Source organism: Rana temporaria, chromosome 4 (genome assembly GCF_905171775.1).
Source record: "Rana temporaria chromosome 4, aRanTem1.1, whole genome shotgun sequence".
Taxonomy (NCBI): domain Eukaryota; kingdom Metazoa; phylum Chordata; class Amphibia; order Anura; family Ranidae; genus Rana; species Rana temporaria.
Window position 1 is genome coordinate 385,148,356 of NC_053492.1, and position 16,937 is coordinate 385,165,292.

Consider the following 16,937-nt stretch of genomic DNA (forward strand, 5'->3'; position numbering starts at 1 on the left):
TCTTCAACTGCCGTGGCCCGCTCTGTGATCACTGAGTCTACGAGACTCGGTTGATCACAGATCTGAGTAAGGGGTCGATCCCGACCCCTTAGCTCGTGATCAACTGTCAGCCAATGACGGCTGATCACGTGATGTAACCAGAAGCTTTGTAATCAGTATTTTTTTTTTGTGTGAGGGGGAAAAAATACGATCACCGGCTTCTGTCAGAGGGAAATCGGTCCCTCGCACATAAAGCCACGGTTGCATTTTTTGTGATCTTTAGTGTCAGCTGCCAGTGCCCACTATGCATCCTACCAGTACCCACCAGTGCCACAGTGCCACCCATCAATGCCCACCAGTGCTGCCAATCAACGCCCATCTGTGTCTCATAATCAGTGCCACAGATCCTTGCTGTCTATCAGTGTCACCTACCAGTGCCCATCAGTGCCACTCATCAGTGATCATCAGTGCCAACCATCAGTGCCACCCATCAGTGCCACCTATCAGTGCCGCCTCATCAGTGCCACCTACCAGTGCCCATTAGTGCCGCCTATCAGTGTCCATCAGCGCAGCCTCATCAGTGCACATCAACGAAGGAGAAAAATTACCTGTTTTCAAAATTTTATAACAAACTATGAAACAGTTTTTTGTTTGTTTTTTCAAATTTTTGGTCCTTTTTTGTTTTATTTAGCAAAAAAAAAACAACCCAGAAGCAATTAAATACCACGAAAAGAAAGCTCTATTAGTGTGAAAAAAATTATAGAATTTTCATTTGTGTACACCGTAGCATGACCGCGCAATTGTCATTGAAAGAGTGACAGCGCTGAAAGCTGAAAATTGGTCTGGGCAGGAAGGGGGTGAATGTGCTCAGTAAGCAGGTGGTTAACTTTCAAACAGACTAAAAATATACACTGTTTTGGGTTATTTTTACCAAAGAAATGTAGCAGATTAAATTTTGGCCTAAATTTCTAAAGAAATATTATTTATTTGTAACATTTTATGACAGAATTAGGAAAAACGTTTTTTTCCCCAAAATGTTGTGTTTTTATAACAATCAAATAAAAACCCACTGGTTTTAAATGCCACCAAACGAAAGCTCTATCTGTCTCCAAAAAATTATAAAAATGTAATTTGGGTACAGAGTTACGAGACTGAGTAATTGGCATTCAAAGTGCTGAGAGATGAAAATGTACCTAAGCAAGAAGGGGGGTAACAGTATCTGGTATTAAAGTGGTTAACGTATATACTGGGCTAGTACTCACTTCTAGCACTTTGACAAAGATTTAAGGTCACTACCTTAAAGCGGGGGGTCCACCCTAAAAAAAAAATATTTCTTTGTCTACCATGCCATCCAACATACTAGCGTCAGCTACAGTATGCCTTTATTTTTATTTTTTTTCGCTGTACTCACAGTTTAATCCATTAGTTTAGTTTCAGACCCCTACGTGGAGTAGGCGTTCCTATGAAGAGGGGAACATGATTGACGGCCGGGTATGGCGCGTCACGCGTTCCGAAAATAGCCGAAATAGGACTTGGCTCTTCACGGCGCCTGCGCAGTCAGCTCCTAGTCTGTGCGCAGGCGCCGTATAGCGCCGTGAAGAGCCGAGTCCTACTCCGGCTATTTTCGGAACGCGTGACGCGCCATAGCCGGCCATCAATCATGTTCCCCTCTTCATAGGAACGCCTTTCCCCGCGGGAGTCTGAAACGAAATGAATGGATTAAACTGTGAGTACAGCGCAAAAAAATAAAATAAAGGCATACTGTAGCTGACGCTAGTATGCTGTATGGCATGGTAGAAAGTTGTTTTTTAGGGTGAACCTCCGCTTTAAGGCTTCTTCCACACGAAGCGGACTCCGTCACTACGGAGTCCGCCAGCTCCCGCCGGCTCAGCGGTAGATCTGTCCGCTGATCTCCGCTGAGCCGGCAGATGACAAGCCCCTCTCTGCTGACTGAGTGGGGAGGGGCTTGTGTAGCACCACTGTCTCCTATGGAGCAATCTGATGAAAACGGACAGCATGCCCGTTTTCATCAGATCTTACCCGATCCGCCATGGACAGATGGGGACGTATCGTCATCTGTCTGATTTTGGTGGATCGGATCGGGTCAGATGTCACCGGACATGTCTCCGCTGACATCCGACGCTCCATAGGATTGCATGGAGCGGCCGTTCAGGTCCGCCGTCAAAACTGACAGGCGGATCTGAACAGTCCGACTGTGTAAAAGGGGCCGAATACTTAAAGCGGTGGTTCCCCCTTAAAAACAACATTTTTTTATTCCACTGCCCCCCCACATTCCATCACGATTAAGGCTCTTAATATTTTTTTCCTGCTGTACATACCTTAGTACAGCATATTCACCCGTGCATCCGGGTTGCGAGTCCCGCGGGAGTGGGCGTTCCTCACAGGCTGTTGATTGACGTTTTCCCAAAAACGAGCTCTCCCCCCGTCGCGTAAGCCACGTCACGGTTGGCGAAAGGAGCCGAACGGCGATGCGCATGCGCAGTATAGCGCCGACTCGCCGTTCGGCTCCTTTCGCCAACCGTGACGCGGCTTACGCGACGGGGGGAGAGCTCGTTTTTGGGGAAAACGTCAATCAACAGCCTGTGAGGAACGCCCACTCCCGCGGGACTCGCAACCCGGATGCACGGGTGAATATGCTGTACTAAGGTATGTACAGCAGGAAAAAAATATTAAGAGCCTTAATCGGATTGTAATGTGGGGGGGCAGTGGAATAAAAAAAAGTTGTTTTTAAGGGGGAACCACCGCTTTAACTAAGACAGCTCTAATGCTAATAAAATACAATATGGTATTAAAACATTGTTTTCATTTTTTCTTCCTTTTTCTTCCTTTTCTGCGGAGAAACAGGTAGTGAGAAATTCAGACAAAGAAAAAAAAAACATTTAGAAGGGAAATCAAAGGAAAAGGTAAGTGGACCAACAATGCACGAGCTTAAAGGAACCTATTTAGAAAATTAAAAACAAACCTTTACAGCCCCTCTAACTGTAATTTTATATTGTGTCTAATGTGCATTGGATCACTATAAACTATTGTGCTTAACTCGTAGAAATAATGTGGGTTAAATTGCATTAAATAAACTGTGTTTGTGCAAAGGAGTGTATAATCTCATTAAGTAGTGGACAAAGCAACTCTGATCCAATTTTCTGAGTATCTAGTATTCCTGCAGCTGAGCGCTTCTTCACAATTGTCATAGCTTAGCACAGGCATCACTAAATGGCGGCCCGCGGTCCGCGTCCGGCCCGAGCTGCTGCTCTTTCCGGACCGCGGCGATCGCGCCATTTAGTCGCCGCTTTGGTCCCCAGCCTCCTCCGCTATTATTAGCAGAGGAGCGAACAGCGGGAGGCGGGACTAGAGAGGTAGCTGCCTGTCGTGTTAGATGGGAGGTGATTGGCTGCTAGGAGGCGGTCCTAGCAGCCAATCACCAGTTCGCCGAAAAGTCAACCCGACAGCTCCCGCGCCTTCAGTCCACGACTGTCCCGCCTCCCGCCCCGCGCTCTGTGAAAGGTAGGAGTGGAGAGGGAAGGGAGGAAGGGAGGAAAATGTATGAAAATGATAAGGATGGGGAGCGGGGGCAGTGCTGTGTGTGTGAAGGGGGGGTCATGTAAAGGGGGCATCATGTAAAGGGGGCAGTACTGTGTGGGGGGAATTATGTGATGGGGCAATATTGTGTGTGGAGGGGGGGAATATGTGATGGGGCAATACTGTATGGGGGGGGGATCTGTGATGGGGGTCATGTAAAGGGGCAATACTGTATGGGGGGGATCTGTGATGGGGGTCATGTAAAGGGGAAATACTGTGGGGGGGGATATGTGATGGGGCAATACTGTGTGGTGAGATATGTGATGGGGTCATGTAAAGGGGGCAATACTGTGTGGGGGATATGTGATGGGGCAATACTGTGTGGTGGGATATGTGATGAGGTCATGTAAAGGGGGCAATACTGTGTGGGGGATATGTAATGGGGCAATACTGTGTGGGGGGATATGTAATGGGGCAATACTGTGTGGGGGGATATGTGATGGGGCAATACTGTGTGGGGGATATGTAATGGGGCAATACTGTGTGGGGGGATATGTAATGGGGCAATACTGTGTGGGGGGATCTGTGATGGGGCAATACTGTGTGGGGGGATCTGTGATGGGGCAATACTGTGTGGGGGGATATGTGATGGGGCAATACTGTGTGGGGATATGTAATGGGGCAATACTGTGTGGGTGGATCTGTGATGGGGCAATACTGTGTGGGGGGATATGTGATGGGGCAATACTGTGTTTGGGGATATTAGATGGGGCAATACTGTGTGGGGGGATCTGTGATGGGGTCATGTAAAGGGGGCAATAATGTGTGGGGGATATGTGATGGGGGTCATGTAAAGGGGGCAAAACTGTGTGGGGGGATATGTAATGTGGTAATACTGTGTGGGGGGATGTGTAATGTGGTAATACTGTGTGGGGGATATGTGATGGGGTCATGTAAAGGGGGCAAAACTGTGTGGGGGATATGTGATGGGGCAATACTGTGTTGGGAGATATGTGATGGGGTAATACTGTGTGGGGTGATATGTAATGGGGCAATACTGTGTGGGGGATATGTGATGGGGTAATATACTGTGTGGGGGGGATATGTGATGGGGCAATACTGTGTGGGGGGATATGTGAAGGGGGGTAATACTGTGTGGGGTGATATGTGAAGGGGGTAATACTGTGTGGGGGGATATGTGAAGGGGGACAGGGCTGTGGTGGGGAAGATGTGAAGCGGACAACCAGCTGCGCACAAAATGAGGTGCTGCACAGAAAACGTAAAGGGGTACCATTGACTCCTAAATGCACTAAAATGCAAAGTGCAATTTTCTGCACATGGAAATTGCATGGTACAAACGCATCATGCAGTTTCCTTGTGGCTGCCTTTTTAAAAAGATGCCAGGACCTTTTCCCAGCAGAAACACAGGCGCAGCAGCCCATTCAAACGAATGGTGTGTCGTGCCTGCACCCTTGGGCTGCAATGTAAAGAATTGGGGTAATTGCACGAAACTGCGATGCGGACCTCGGCTGGAAGAAAATTTTACTTATCGGACCTCCATGAATTTTAATTCAATACCCCTGGCTTAGCAGATCCTGCATATACTTGGTGTTCTCAGCAGAAAAATGATTTATCATTTATAGTTTATCCACAGGCCTTATTTATTGTATTTATGATACATAACAATACCTATGGACATTAAAGTGATGCTAAACACACACTTTTTAATGTATATTGTCCTTTCTATTTCTGTATATGGATGATGGCACTGGAATTATTTTGATTAAAGGGGTTGTAATGGTTTTTTTTTTTTTTTTTCAAATAGGTTCCTTTAAGCTAGTGCATTGTTGGTTCACTTACCCTTTCCTTCCATTTCCCTTCTAAGGCCAGGATTCACAAAGCATTTACGCCGACGTATCTCGAGATACGCCGCGTAAGTCTATCTATGCGCCATCGTATCTATGCGCCGTGCCCACAATCTGAGATACGCCTGAAAATAGGCTGCATACGACCGACATCGTATTGCCAGCCAGCGTATCGTGGGCGCATATTTACGCTGGCCGCAAGGGGCGCTCCCATTGATTTTCTATGCACATATGCAAATGAGGGAGATACGCCGATTCACGAACTTACTTGCGCTCGGCGCATAATATACGCGGTTTGCATAAGGCGTACATGGGGGGTAAAGTTATTTCACATATAGGAGGTGCAACTCATGCAAAGGTATGGACCAGGGAACAGAGCCGTCGTATTTTACGTTGTTTGAATATGACTAGGCGTAGGTTACGTTCACGTCGTAGGCAGTGATCCGACGTATCTTAGGGAGTAGTTCCGACGTGATTCTGCGCATGCGCACTGGGTTGCATCCACGGGACGGCGCATGCGCCGTACGTTATTCGTATCTTTATGACGCTCAGCCCATCATTTACATGGGGTCACGCCTCATTAGCATGGCTCACGCCCACTTCCACCTACGCTGGCTTACGCAGAGGAAACCCAGCGTAGATTTGGGGGCGAGTGCTTTGTGAATCCAGTGCTTGCATCTGTGCGCTGCGTCTGCGTAGCGTATATTAGATACGCTACGCCCGCATAAATATGCGCCGATGTATGTGAATCCGGGCCTAAATTTTTTTTTTCTTTGTCTGAATTTCTCACTTCCTTTTTCTCCTCAGTAAGCTTGCCCTCATCATCCGAGCCATGGTTAGTCAGCCAGAACAGCTTACTGAACAGCTTACTGAGGAGGAACAGGAAGTGAGAAATTCAGAAAAAGAAAACAAAGAAAAAAAACATTTAGAAGGGAAATTGAAGGAAAAGGTAAGTGAACCAACAATGCACTAGCTTCAAGGAACCTATTTAGAAAATAAAAAACAAACCTTTACAACCCCTTTAAATAAAAAAAAAACACACATTTACGTGGCACAGTGGCTGCGTTTGGCATGGCACAGTGGCGACAATTGATGGCACAGTGGTGACAATTGATGGCACCGTTGCTGCGTTTGATGACATTGCACAGTAGTGACAATTAATGGGCACAGTGGCGATAAATGATGGCACAGTGGCTGTGTTTGATGGCATGGCACAGTGGCTGCATTTGATGGCATGACACAGTGGCGACAATTGATGGCATGGCACAGTGGCGACAATTGATGGCACAGTGGCGACAATTGATGGCATGGCACAGTGGCGACAATTGATGGCACAGTGGCTGCATTTGATGGCACAGTGGCTGCGGTTGATGGGCACAGTGGCTGCGTTTGATGGGCACAGTGGCTGTAATTGATGGGCACAGTAGCTGTGTTTAATGGGCACAGTGAGCCTGCAATTGTTTTATTTTTTTATTTGTTTGCGCCCCCCCAAAAATGTTGAGCACCAGCCGCCACTGGTGCAGGGTATCCCTATTTGTGCTCCCAGTAGCAGTGTAGCATCCATTTGCTTAACCTGGAGTGTCAATGGGTCTGAGGTTGTTCTTAACCACTTCCATACGGGGCACTTACACACCTTCCTGCCCAAGCCAATTTTCAGCTTTCAGCACTGTCGCACTTTGAATGGCAAATGCGCGGTCATGCTACACTGTACCCAAACAAAATTGGCGTCCTTTTTTCCCCACAAATAGAGCTTTCTTTTGGTGCTATTTGATCACCTCTGCGATTTTTTTTTTTGCGCAACAACTAAAAAAAGACTGAAAACTTTGAAAAAAAAAAAAATTATTTTTTTTCTGTAATTTTTTTTGTAAATAAGTAAGTTTTCTCTTTCAATTACGGGCACTGATATGGCGGCACTGATGGGCACAGATGAGATGGCACTGATGGACATCGATGAGGTAGTACTGACGGGCACAGATGAGGTGGCAATGATTGGCGGCGCTGGTATGCGGCACTGATGGGCACTCATAGGCGGCACTGATGGGCACACATAGGCGGCTCTGATGGGCACTCATGGGTGGCACTGATGGGCACTCATGGGCGGCACTGATGGGCACTCATGGGCGGCACTGATGGGCACTCATAGGTGGCACAGATGGGCACTTATGGGTGGCACAGATGGGCACTGTGGGGTGGCACAGATGGGCACTGTGGGTGGCACTGATGGACACTGTGGGGTGGCACAGATGGGCACTGTGGGTGGCACTGATGGACACTGTGGGGTGGCACTGATGGACACTGTGGGGCGGCACTGATGGACACTGTGGGGTGGCACTGTTTTACTTATGTTGCCAGTCAGTGCCCATTTGTGGGCACTGATTGGCATCTTTTTTTTTTCCAGCCTTTTTCTTTTTTTGACTTTTTTTTTTTTTTACAGACTTTTTTTCCCCCCTTTTTTTAAATTTGCCCTTCCCTGGTGGTCCAGGGTGGGCTTCCCTGGTGGTCCAGTGTGGCGATCCGAGGGGGGCTGCGCTGATAAACAATCAGCGCGAACCCCCCCTGTCAGGAGAGCCGCCGATCGGCTCTCCTATACTCGCGTCTGTCAGACGCGAGTGAGGAAGAGCCATCAACGGCTCTTCCTGTTTACATCGTGATCAGCCGTGATTGGACAAGGCTGATCACGTGGTAAAGAGTCTATGTGAGAGACTCTTTACCGAGATCGGTGTTGCGGGGTGTCAGACTGACAGCCTGCAACAACGAGGACGTCATATGACGTCCAGTCAGGATTCTACAACCACTTTGCCGCCGTCAATATGTCATTGGTGGGCGGCAAGTGGTTAAGCCCCATACACACTATCAGTTTTCCTGATGGTTTTCTCTTCAGGTTTACCAAAACCATCTAATATGAGGTCAAACCTTAAGCGTTTCAATTTGAATACAATCAGGTCCTTGTACTACATGGTTTTGGTAAACCTGAAGAGAAAACCAGCAGGAAAACTGATAGTGTGTATGGGGCTTTAGAGTCAAGGCAGAAGAACAGAGAAGCCAATGTACCAAGTGGTTCCCGCGGGGGTAGTTCTACATTTGTTTTTTGTTTTTTTAATGGCTATGTAAGACAAATCTTTATAAGAATTATTTTACCTTGGGTTTCTTTGTGTGATTTATCGGCCTTTAAAAATGGAATTCAGCAGGACACTTTCCTGTGCAGAATAGGAGGAAGTGATAACAATCAGGAAGAGTTTCATTATAGAAATGGCTGAATGGATTTAAAGGAAGTAAAACAATGGTTCAACTGATTGTCAGAGGCTCATGTTGGCTGATCAGAAGAATTTGTATACAAGAGAGAACATTTTACCTCATTTACTAAACTCTGCAAAGTGCGCAATCTATTTGTCTTTAGTAAATCAACCCCATAGTGTCTGTACCAATACGCATTGCACAGATGTGCTCCAACTTCAGCATCATTCAACTGGTTCACAGTAATGATGTGCAGCTAACAGTGGAGCATGTGGGAAATGTCTGAAAAAGTCCAAAGGCAATCAGCAGCACTGACATGCAACAAAGGATGAAAAAAGGGAAGACAAATATTTTGGGAAAACAAAAAAAAAGGTAATTGTTTGATACACCGTGCTTGACAAACTAAATGTGATCCAGATAAAGTTTATATATGTACTTTAACCACTACACTACCGGCCGCCGTCAATTGACGGCGGCGCGATAGCTCTATTATTCTGACAGTCCTCATATTTTAGATGCGTGTGCCCGGCGGCCGCAATGGCCGCCGGGAACCCGCGATTGCCCAGTAACTGAGCAGGACCGTGGATCTCTGTGTGTAAACACAGAGATCCACGTCCTGTCAGGGAGAGGAGACCGATGCTGTGTCCCTTGTACATAGGGACACAGATCAGGCACCTCCCCCAGTCAGTCCCCTCCCCCCACAGTAAGAATCATCTTGCAGGGTACACATTTAACCCCTTCCTCGCCCCCTAGTGTTTAACCCCTTCCCTGCCAGTCACATTTATACAGTAATCAGTGCATATTTATAGCACTGATCGCTGTATAAATGTGAATGGTCCCAAAAATGTGTCAAAAGTGTCCGATGTGTCCGCCATAATGTCGCAGTCCCAATAAAAATCGCAGATCGCCGCCATTACTAGTAAAAAAATAATAATAAAAAAAAATAATAATTATGTCCCCTATTTTGTAGGCGCTATACCAGTCACTATACACTTATTGCGATTTTTTTTTTTTACCCAAAAAATTTAGAAGAATACGTATCGGCCTAAACTGAGAAAAAATAAATTAAAAAAAATAAAAAAAATTGGGGTATTTATTATAGCAAAAAGTATAAAATATTGTGATTTTTTTCAAAACTGTCGCTCTTTTTTTGTTTATAGCACAAAAAAAAAACGCAGAGGTGATCAAATACCACAAAAAAAAAGCTCTATTTGTGGGGAAAAAAAGGACGTAATTTTGGTTTGGGAGCCACGTCGCACGACCGCGCATTTGTCAGTTAAAGCGACGCAGTGCCAGAAGCTGAAATTTTTGCATGGGCAGGAAGGGGGTATATGTGCCCAGTAAGAAAGTGTTTAAAGAACTACAGGGAAAAAAAACTCCCTTGCAGTGGGGCTGCCCCTGCACTGCAAGGGTTAACTGCTCATTTATGTCTAGGAGACCAGGAAAATAACTATTACTGACCTGATACTCCAATCCTGCAGCCTCCTCTGCACTGCAAGACTGGCTTTCGTAGCCTCTTCTCCCGACGATACAGCTGCATAATGCAATTTTGGGCAACTCAAATTTGCAAGAGAGGTAAACTATGGCAGCATATGCATTTCCCTAATGACAGGTATCCTTTAAATGTTGTGAGTCCAATGTTGTGCAATTTCTAATAAGACTCCTTGCGTTCTTCTTGTTTTACATTGTTCCTTGCATTCAAAATACATGTCGCACCCTCTACCTAGGTAGGTGCTAGAGTAAGATTTTTCTTTGTAGTGCCGGTAAATTTAAAGTGGAGGTTCACCCAAAAACGTAATTTTTAACATTAGATTGAGGCTCATTTTGTCAAGGGGAATCGGTTGTTTTTTTTAAAATCGAAGCAGTACTTACCGTTTTAGAGATAGATCTTCTCCGCCGCTTCCGGGTATGGGCTGCGGGACCGCTCTCAATAAAAGCAAAAGGCAGGCTCCATAGTGCAGTAAATCAATTGTAGTTTAATAAACAAAATATATAATATTGCTTTTATTGAGAGCGGTCTGGAGGAACTTGGAGGTGGAGGATTGGAGCTGCCTGAGCCTTCCTGGATGCAGAGCGTGTGCTGCTGGGTTTCATCCTCTATTTAACAGGCTCACATGATCGTAATTGAGGTGAGAGGCTAGCATTTTCTATCTTGTACCTGCACAGCTACACTGGAGGATTGTGTGGTGGATTGGAGCATTGTTTTGAACAACATTTCACCTCTGGGAAATTTATTTATTTTTATTTTTTTTCATTTCTTGCACGTTTGGAACATTTTTTATGAAGCATTGGAATTCACTCTGAACACCCCATCAACTTGAACTATATATATATTTATTTATATTTTTTTATGAAACTATATTTGTCTATGAATATATTTAAACAGTATTTATTCACTTTGCACTTTTTAATCTTTGTGCACATTGGTTCATTTGTCATAATATTTTGTATTTTTGACACAAAGTAATTTCATTTTTGGGATTTTCTATATCCACGTCAACACTTGAGCACCAATTTTGGCGTTATCACTGGAAGTTTTATTTACACTTTATTTTGCACATCCATTATAACCAATGATTTTCATATTATCATTGTAATTTTATTTCATCCATTATATCCACTATTCCTACCCCTCACACCTGAATTATGGATGTCATGAAGGGTTTTCAAGGAAATTAGGAGTGGAACACATATTGATTGAATTCACTGATTATTATTCATACGTTGTTATACGTTGCTGTGCGTTAATTGTATCCTACTATATTTTAGTTTCCCTTTGGTAAGCGCCATTACACTCCCTGTTATACATATGCTAATTGGTGCGTGATCACTGTTTTAGTAGTGGCTGCTGCTTTTATAAATTAATATTTTTTATTATTATCATTATTTAACTGAGCTTAGTTGCCCTTGGTTAGTTTGGTTTTGCGCATTAGTTCCCCCCCTTTTTACAAATCTTGTGGTTGGCAACCCGCCATTGACGGGCAGGTGACAGGTAAACCGCAATCCTTCCTTGCTGACCCTCAGAACCTGGAAAGGTGAAGCGGCGGCGGTGGATTTTAGTGGAACCGATCTGTATTTTCCACAAGCAGTAGCTGAAAGTAGGCTTCTCATCCTCTCCCTCTCGTCAACATTCAGCTGCCACAGGAGGAAAATACAGGGGATCGGTACCAATATATGCCACCCCCCGCCATCCCTCTTTCTTCTGATGCCCGGGTCCCCCATGTGTTCCCTTGCTCCCCCTTCCTCACATTGTTTCAGGATGGAGAGCGGGGAAAGGCCGGTAAATATGTCAAAAGCATATGTGTTGGAGCTTTGGGGTGCACACCCTAATGCAATAGGCTGCGCACACCTATGGTCAGGTCATGTGCTAGCTGCGCCTGAAGAATTGTGCTGGAGGGAGAAGGAGAGATAGTCTGCAGCAAGTGTTGTGCAGGAGGAGAGTATCTAAAGTGTCCCAAACCATGCAAGAATCTTTTTCCTGGGCATCCCATGAATTCCTTAACCCCATCCAAGTTCTAATCCCTCAATAAAATACAAAATAACAAAGCTGATGGACTTGTTCATTGTCTTGGAGTTTCTGGAAGTGAATGCCGGGCTGGTCAGGGTGAAAGGTGGGCCACATAACTCAGCAGCTCCTACGGGGGTACCACTACATACATCAGAATAGCTCTAGGTATGGAGGGATGTACAAATGTATTGTAGACTGAGAACTATTGTGCATACAATTGAAAAAGTTAAAATTTGTCCTTATTTGATCTGTACTTTTCCATGAGTGACCTACTACTGATATATTATGCTCCCAAACTCTATTATGCAACTAAGTCATTGGGTTTTCACAATTATTTTTAGGCATAGTAAAGCTGTTGTACAAAGCTTTGTTCTTATTAGGAAATGCGAGCAGACATGCTGGAGAGGATAATCTACACATTCCATTACATTCTTAGGGATAATTATAAAAGAGCATGTTTAAACCCTTAAATTAAACAGTGTCTCTTTCACACACTGAGTGATAAACAGTATTTTTCGTCTAGTAGATGAAAAAGTGTTACTAAGAAACACATTTTAATTTCAAAGAATGTAGAAAGTACTGCAGTCTCGTAAGAATCCAGCAAATTTGGGGTTAATATGTGTCAAGTGTGTATTTATTATTGATGTATTTTTTTAATGTTCTTCTGTGAATTTAATATGAAACTTTCACTATTCTCATAAAACTGAAAGAGGTAAAAAAAATGTTAGTGTTAAAATTATAGGATACCTTAGCTTGGTGCAGCACCCTCCTAGTTTAGAGTAGGCTGCTAGGCAAATTTAGTTAGCTCCTTTGTAATCAGTGGAACAGAGTTTGATTGCTTTGGGCTGTTCAGTGTCTTGCAGGCTACTGTTCTGCTACTTCCCCTTGTCTTCTAGAGATTTCTAGACGTACAGTGGGAGTGAGGAGAGCTAAGTCTATACTGTAGCAGGGTAACATGAATGGGAAACTACTAGCCTTGTTGGAAGCAGACTAAAATGCCTATACCGACATCCCCTGTATTAAACTAGCTCATTATGAAATACTCACCTTAGAACGAAGCCTCCGTATTGCTGCCCGGTCCACACCGAGGAAGCTGACATCTTGACCTCCGGGTTTGCGGCTCAGGCGCTGTGAGTGGCTGGGGCCACGATTACGTCACTGCGCATAGGAGTTTTCTTTCCGGCAAGGTCCGGCAACGCTGCCGGACCTTCAGCTGGGGCATTCAGCGCACATGCGCCACTGACATCTGCGGCTGCATGCATAAGGAATATCTCCTAAGCCGTACAGGTTTAGGAGATATTAATTTTACCTACAGGTAAGCCTTACTATAGGCTTACCTGTAGGTAAAAGTGTAAAATTTGGGTATATAACCACTTTAAGAATGCAGATTACTCTGGGGTTGATATACTAAAGTCAAATAGACAGTGCACTTTGCAAAGTGCAGTTGCAAAGAATACCCAATCACATGCAAGGAAAATAAAAAAATAGCATTTTTGCTTGCACATGATTGGATGATCGAAGTCATTAGAGCTTCTGCTCATTTATCTATCTCTGGGGCAACTGCACTTGCAGAATACAACTGTACTTTGCAAAGTGCACAGTCTATTTGCCTTTAGTAAATCAACCCCATTGCATCTAATGACCACAATGAAATAATGAACACCTTCTTTGTCTTCTATCGTAATCTAAATGCCCCATTTCCCCTTACAACCTTGGTGCATTGGAGGCTATACAGGCATACCCCACTCTTTTTTTTTTTGGCATACTCCAATTTTAAGTACACAATGGGGTTTATTTACTATAGGAGAGTGCAAAATCAGGCTAAATTCTGCATAGAAATAAATAAATAATAAATAAATAAATAAACTCCAGCTTGTTCAATTAAGCCTGGTAATAAAATCTGGAAGCTCATTGGTTTCTGTGCATAAGTGTGCTTGATTTTGCACTGTCCAGCGATAGTAAATAAACCCAATTATGTACTTAAAAGTGGGCTATGCCTGTACTCCTATTCCTAGCTATATCCAGTTTCTCTCTGGCAGAGCGGGCCCTCATAGAGATAGGTATAACAATTCATGAGATTGAGTATGCTTTTCATCAGTTGTGTCACTTGATATAGAAAAAGCATTTGATTTGGTTGATTGGGGGTATATGGGGAGCGACTTGTCAAGGATTTGGGCCTAAAATTTTGTAGTGGATTGCCATTGTTTACAGACCCCGCGATTTGCGCGAGCGTTTTTTTCATGAACGTCGTTTTTTTGCATGATAGGAAACGCGGCATAAGCGTGCACCGTTTAGGAGGTACCGTATTTATCGGCGTATACCGCGCACTATTTTGCCCTGAAAATCAGGGCAAAATCGTGGGTGCGCGATATACGCCGATACCCGCTTTCCCGCCACGAGTTTTGAATACTGCGCCGGCATATACCGAGCGCAGTACACTCGTGTAACTTCGGGCAGTCTCGGCGCCTCTCGCACTGACGTCCTGAGCGTACAGGACGTCAGCGCGACAGTTGCCGAGCCTGCCCGACGTAACACGAGTGTACTGCGCTCGGTATATGTCGGCGCAGTATTCAAAACTCGTGGCGGGAAACGAGCGGGGAGGACGCGAGGACGCCGCACCCGCCGGAGAGGACGCCGCACCCGCCGGAGAGGACGCCGGACCCGCCGAAGAGGACACCCGACCCGCCGAAGAGGACACCCGACCCGCCGAAGAGGACACCCGACCCGCCGAAGACGGACGCCCAACCCGCCGAAGAGGACACCCGAAGCCGCAGATGGACGCCGGACCCGACGAGGCCGCCGATGAACGCCGCGCAAGACACCAAAACTGTAAGTACAAAAAAACAAAAAAACTTTTTTTCCACAGGAATTCGGGCCACTTTGGGGGTGCGCCGTATACGCGGGAGCGCGTTATACCGCGATAAATACGGTATTTACTATATATACAGCCGATGACGTCATCCGGGCCGTTCCTTCAGAATCCTGTGCTGTAAACGGTGGCTTCCTTGCCCATGCGCAGGAATGAGGTCATTGCGGCTGCGGTCAGTCACACAGCCAGAGCCCGCATACCCGGAAGGAAGATAGGTAAAGATGGAAGCGACCTCCAGCAATGTTAAGATTTACATAATCTGCAAGTATGCAATGCAAACTAGCACATTATGGCTTTACTTTGCAGGTCACCAAAAAAAAGGCACCCAGTGGTTTACAACCACTTTAATCTTTTCCACACTACCTCTTTCTGTAACTCTGAACCCTTTTTTTTTTTTTTGCAACAAAAAAAGCAATTGTTCACAAAGCATATCCTGTTTTGTTGTAACTGAATTCTTCTTAAAAAAAAAAAGAAAGAAGAAGAAATGCTTAACAGGTTCTGAAGATAAATGTCAGTCAACAGCCTGATGTATTGAACACCAAATGAAACAACCATGAAAACTTATTGGATCAAGACACTTTGTTATTAGGTTTACAAAAAACATACCCTGAAATTGCCAGATTTAAAAAAAAAAATAATGATTTTGGATGCAGTGGCCTGTATCCAGGACTATAAATTGGGCCCTCTGGGCAAAACCTTTTTTAATTGCGCTGAATACTTCTCTCTTGTATAAAGAGATGTGGTTAAACAGAGTTAGAGTTGACTTATATGGTATAGAATGAGACATGTTAAATAGGGAATGCACAGTACAGTAGCTGTGGAGGTACATTGGAGGGGCCAGGGCCCAATATTAGACGTTGGGACACTTGTTTGGGGGTTATTATTAGGTGACTTACTTACTACTGAACTCTGCATCACTTACTACTGACCTCCAAACTATGTCATTTACTACTGACCCCTGATTTATTACTGACCTCTAAACTCTGTCATTTACTACTGACCCCTGATTTATTACTGACCTCTAAACTCTGTCATTTACTACTGACCCCTGATTTATTACTGACCTCTAAACTCTGTCATTCACTACTGACCCCTGGTTTTGTACTGACCTCTAAACTCTGTCATTCACTACTGACCCCTGATTTATTACTGAACTCTAAACTCTGTCATTTACTACCCCTGATTCATTACTGAACTCTGAACTCTGTGTAACCTTCTACTGACCCTGAACTCTGCGTCACCTACTACTGATCCCTAAACTCTGGTCACCTACTACTGATCCCTATACTGTGGTCACTTACTACTGACCCCTGAACTTTTTGTCTCTTGCTACTGTTTCCTACACTCTGGTCACTTACTACTGACCCCTGAACTCTACGTCCCTTACTACTGAGCCCAACTCATTAACGAACTCTGAACTGATTTTGTACTGGCCTCTGAACTCTGCAGCACTTAATATTGACCCCCTGAACTTTGTGTCACTTACTTATGATCCCCAAGCTCTGCATCACATGCTCCTGACCCCTAAACAGCACATTACTTACTACTGACCTCTGAACTCTGCATTACTTACTACTGACTCCTGCATCACTACTGACCTCTGCATCACTTACTATAGAATTAAGGGGTCAAAAGTAAGTGATGCAGAGTTTAGAGGTTAGTAGTGACAGAGTACAGGGTGCAGTAGTAAATGAACTTCTGTCTCTGAGTACAAACATCCCTCCTCTGCACTGCTCAACTCTGTTCTCCTTATTCCCGGACTCTTCACGGTACTCAGGGTACTGCAACTCCAGTTCTTCACCCTGTGGGTAGGCCTCTGGCTAGAACTGCTGTTGGTCACTTACATGCACTCATCTACCATGAATGTTTTTATAGATGGAATCTTACAATGTTATTGTTATTTCTCTCAGTGTGTATAAGTACTTTCCATCATTTATGCTACGCA